Below are 5,000 nucleotides of genomic sequence, written 5' to 3' on the forward strand. Positions count from 1 at the left end.
ATGACCCAAGACTCAAGAAAATGCGAAAGAGAAGGCATGAGATATGACAATCGTACAGAAGACAACATAAAAGGGAAATACTTGGGAGGTAGAGAGCGGGGGGAGAGGGAGAGGGAGAGAGGGAGGAAGAGGGAGGGAGAGCAGGTGGGCGGAGCAATGAAGGGATATATACACGCGTGAGACTGAGAGTGCAGAAGTGTGTGTGTGACCAGCAAGATGGGGATAGTGGTGAGGCAAGCTGTGACAGGGGAGTGTGTGGGCCAGCTTGGTGCTCCGGCAAGACGGTAAGTAATTGCTGGTCCGGAAGGCTTGTTCTTCCACCACGACTATTTTCTAAGCCCACAGCGACGATTAGCGGGGTTTTCAAGAGTGCTTCTCTAGTTAATAATGATGTTGAAATCTTGTCACTCTGCCTCTAGAACTGTAAATACACGTCTTAAAAAAAAAAAAAAGTGTAAATATAGATAGCGGGGTTTTCAAGAGTGTTTCTCCAGTTGTTAATATAGAAATCTTGTCACTCTGCCTCTAGAACAGTAAAAAACATCCTTAAAAAAAAAAAAAAAAAAAAACGTAAATAAAAACTGTGTCATTAAAAGGAGAAACACTTGAAAACTCCGCTAATCATCTCTGTGGCCTGGGAAAATAGTCGTGATGATGGAACACACACACACACACACACACACACACACACACACACACACACACACACACACACACAACTTGAGGAGGCTGGAGGGAATTCATAGCAGGCAGTAGAGTTTACGTTTCAATGCCGCGGTGTTGTCCTGTGTTGGTTTTCTGACGTGCAGCTGGCACCTTGCTTCCTCACCTTCTTATCTCCACAGATCGAAATGTGTGAGAAAGTACGATGTTTTTGGGGTTCTTGTGACATTGAAATCGAAAAGTAGGAGGATTTACGATACTTTCCTGCTTGTTTGGGTTTAAAATCGACACAGACGAGAAAGGACGAGTTTTTTTTTTTCCTCGTCTTTAAATTTAAGTATATGAGAATGTATGATGTTTTTAGGGTTCTTGTGACTCTGAAATCGAAAAGTAGGAGGATTTACGATACTTTTCAGCTTGTTTGACTCTAAAATCGACATATACAAGAAAGAACGATAATTTTTGGCTCTTTTGACTTTTAAAAATCGAGATAAATGTGATTTGACGATATTCTTTTGTTTCCTTGACTCTAAATTTGAAAAGTATGATAATTTACGATACTGTTTCTTAGTCTGTTTCATTTCAGAATCAAAATATACGAGAATGTATGATTTTTTTCCCTCTAACTTTAAAATCGAGAATTGTGTGATTTTATATTTTCTTTTCTTTCCTTGACTTTAAATTCGCAAAGTAGTAAAATTTACGATACTTTTCCTATTTGTTTCACTTTAGAATCGAAGTATACGAGAATGCAATTTTTTTTTTTGTTCCTCTAACTTTAAAATCAAGAATTGTGTGATTTTACTGTTATCTTTCGTTTCTTTGACTCTAAAATTAAAAAGTAGGAGAATTTAAGATACTTTTCTTGCCTGTTTGTCTTTAAAGTAGATATATATGTATGTACACAATATCCTCTTTGCTCCTTTGACTTTAGAATCGAGATGTGTGTGATTTTATGATATTTTCTTTTCTTTCCTTGCCTCTAAATTCGAAAAGTAGCAAAATTTACGATATATCTTTTCCCTTCTTTGACTTTAGAATCGCAATAAACGACTCTCTTTCGCTCCCTTGCCTTTGAATCCGAAGTGTGCGAAATTTTACAAGATTTTCCCCATGACTCTTAAATCAAAATGAACGAAAATATACGGAATCTAACTCTTTTTCCTTATTTGAGATTGGAGTGAATAAATCAATCTCCCTTTAAATGGTGGTTACGATTAATGGGGTTATACTGTAAATGGTGGGAGGGTATGAGAAATGGAGCGTAGGAAATGGGAGGGGGGGAGCATTACCTGGTGAGCAAAGTGTGCACTGTTAACCCCTTCAGTACCATGACGCGTTTCTATCACCTTCAGAAACTCACGTGGGGGAGTAAACTAGAGAAGACTGTGACCATTAATCTTCAAGACACCATAGACCTATTCTAATGTTAATAAAATGGTTTAATCCACATTCTTATATTCATTCTGCTTACTATTTTGTGATATCATACACCTCCAGAAACTATTATGGGGGATTAAAATAGTGAAGACTGTGGCCATTAATCTTCAAGCCACCACAGACGCTTCCTAATGTCAATAAAATGGTTTAATCCCTGTGGCCATTAATCTTCAAGCCACCTTAGTCGTACACAAATCTCAAGGTAAAAACTGTCTCAGTACTGAAAGGGTTAATCATCTACAGGTAATGCTTTTATTTATGTATATTCTATCCATCAATCAATCAATCTACTTAAATTCCAGATAGTGTGTTCATTTAAGTGTATGTGTCATTGTTATTTTCTTTTATTTTTATGTAAGAGAAGAAATCTGGCCAAGGAGGAGAAAAAAAATAACTAAATAAAAAAAAAGCCCACTTCGATGTCTGTCCCCGAGCAGGTCCGAGAGAAGCCAAGTACCTTTTCATTCAATTAATTAATCAATGAAGGTGTGTATGTGAGTTTATCTTTTTATCTATCACCGTACAAACTAATCTACTTTATCTATCACTATCAATCTATCAACCAGCCTGATCTATTGTATTTTTAACCCTCTCTCTCTCTCTCTCTCTCTCTCTCTCTCTCTCTCTCTCTCTCACACCTGCTCTATCTCCACCCATCGGCTTAGCGTCTCAGTGTTGGGCGTGGAGGAGACCAGTTATTGAGGCAGATATGTAGTGCGTGTTGCGGGGTCTTCAGGAGGCATTACTCTTTCTCTCTCTCTCTCTCTCTCTCTCTCTCTCTCTCTCTCTCTCTCTCTCTAGGTTTTCGCTTCAAAGGGTAACTGTTTTAATACGTTTTTCCTCAATGAAATAATGAAACTAGAAAAGAATACATAACAGGGGGTATATGATGTGCACTCTCTCTCTCTCTTTAATTAGTCACGTGAGGTCATATTGTCGTGACCTTGCTATGAGTGTGTTGTGTCTATCTGTGTGTGTGTGTGTGTGTGTGTGTGTGTGTGTGTGTGTGTGTGTGTGTGTGTGTGTGTGTGTGTGTGTGTGTGTGTGTGTTACTGTCACTCACCATGCTTAATTCAACATCTTGTCTGTCTGTCCTGTCTCTTATTAACCCCCCTTCTCTCTCTCTCTCTCTCTCTCTCTCTCTCTCTCTCTCTCTCTCTCTCTCTCTCTCTCTCTCTTTCTAATTCCATTCATGTCAACAGTCTTCATTAACGTGACACGTCATCAGACACAAACACTCTCTCTCTCTCTCTCTCTCTCTCTCTCTCTCTCTCTCTCTCATTCAGTATATCCTTTCCTATTCACACTTTCCTCTCAATGAATACGCATGCAAATCACTTCATCTTTTTTCACGCGGCATTTTCTTCACTCCACGTCAGTTTTTGCAAATATTCGCATCAATTCCTTTAAAAAAAAAACAAGAAAAAAAAAAGAGAAACTAAAAGAACATAAACTACAAAGATAATCAGAATCAACATCATCTCTCTCTCTCTCTCTCTCTCTCCTTCTTTCCTTTCGTAATTATCACCATCCTTGACCGAAAGAAAATAAAAAAAAAGGCTTTATTTTTTATTACCTAATTTCTCTTTCTTTAATCCGATGAAAAATTAATCCAGAAGTAACGAGAGAGAGAGAGAGAGAGAGAGAGAGAGAGAGAGAGAGAGAGAGAGAGAGAGAGAGAGAGAGAGAGAGAGAGTGAGTGAGTTTGACATTAATCTTATACCAAACTTGCCAAATAATTCTCTTTTAATTAAGAGAGAGAGAGAGAGAGAGAGAGAGAGAGAGAGAGAGAGAGAGAGAGAGAGAGAGAGAGAGAGAGATATTACTTTCAAATTAGTAAAAAAAAAAAAATTATCGTTATATTTCATTGGAGTATTTTCTTATCTGTCTTCCGTTTTTTTCTTCTTTCCTCTTCTTCTTATCTCTTTCTCCTTCTTTATCTCCTTCTTTTATCAACACCTCGCCTTCTTCACCTCTATCTTTACTACTATTACCACCAAGAGAGAGAGAGAGAGAGAGAGAGAGAGAGAGAGAGAGAGAGAGAGGAAGTTATTTCTAGGTCAAAGGAAAATATATACTGAAGGAGGAGGAGGAAGAGGAGGAGGAGGAGGAGGAGGAGGAGGAGGAGGAGGAGGAGGAGGAGGAGGAGGAGGAGGAGGAGGAGGAGGAGGAGGAAGACTTTAATGAAGTAGAAGTAGAAGTAGTAGTAGTTATAGTAGTAGTAGTAGTAGTAGTAGTAGTAGTAGTAGTAGTAGTAGTAGTAGAAAAAAATAGGAAATCGACGAAGAAGAAGAAGAAGAAGAAAAGAAGAAGAAGAAGAAGAAGAACCCCTTCCAACTAATCATAACCCTTTCTCCTCCTCCTGCTCCTTCTCCTCCCCACCACCACCACCACCACCACCACAACCGTTCCCGTCACTGACTGGCTGTAAGTCCAATGACAAGCAACCACCAACTAACCAAGCGTGCCAGAGCTCAGTTGACCACGAGCCGCTGTACCGCCAAGTCACGCGCCGCCTCTTTCTGCCGGGAACCCTTTAGCACAGAAGAGAAGCGTGGTGGTGGATGGAGAAAGATAAGAGGAAAGGAGGAAAGGAGGAAGAACCAGGGAGGAAAGAGAGGATTCGTGTCTTCGTTGTGCACAAGAGGAAGGAGAGGAGAGTGGAGGATAAGAGGAGGGAGGAAATGAGGAGGATAGCGAGAAGGAAGAGTAAAAACATATGAAGGTGAAGAAGACTAAGAAGAAGAAAGAGAGAGAGAGAGACGGGAAGGGGAGATAAATAGACGAACAAGAGGAAAAATGACTCGTAGATTAATTTAGAGAGATAAGAAAGAAAAGACTGCGAACAAGAACGAGAAGAACGAAGGAAAACGGAAAGTAACGACGTGAAATTTGAA

At 39.5% G+C, this 5,000-nt stretch overlaps 1 protein-coding gene and 1 pseudogene across 1 annotated transcript in view; one reads left to right on the forward strand and one right to left on the reverse strand.

Annotated features, from left to right (window-relative positions):
* The window catches only part of LOC123513509 (glutamate formimidoyltransferase-like), a 53,883-nt gene that overhangs the window by 30,800 nt on the left and 18,083 nt on the right, over positions 1–5,000 (reverse strand). The window lies entirely within an intron of this gene.
* LOC123513508 overlaps positions 1–5,000 on the forward strand; it is a 33,078-nt pseudogene that overhangs the window by 12,357 nt on the left and 15,721 nt on the right.

This window comes from Portunus trituberculatus, chromosome 36, assembly GCF_017591435.1.
Source record: "Portunus trituberculatus isolate SZX2019 chromosome 36, ASM1759143v1, whole genome shotgun sequence".
In the NCBI taxonomy this organism is placed as follows: domain Eukaryota; kingdom Metazoa; phylum Arthropoda; class Malacostraca; order Decapoda; family Portunidae; genus Portunus; species Portunus trituberculatus.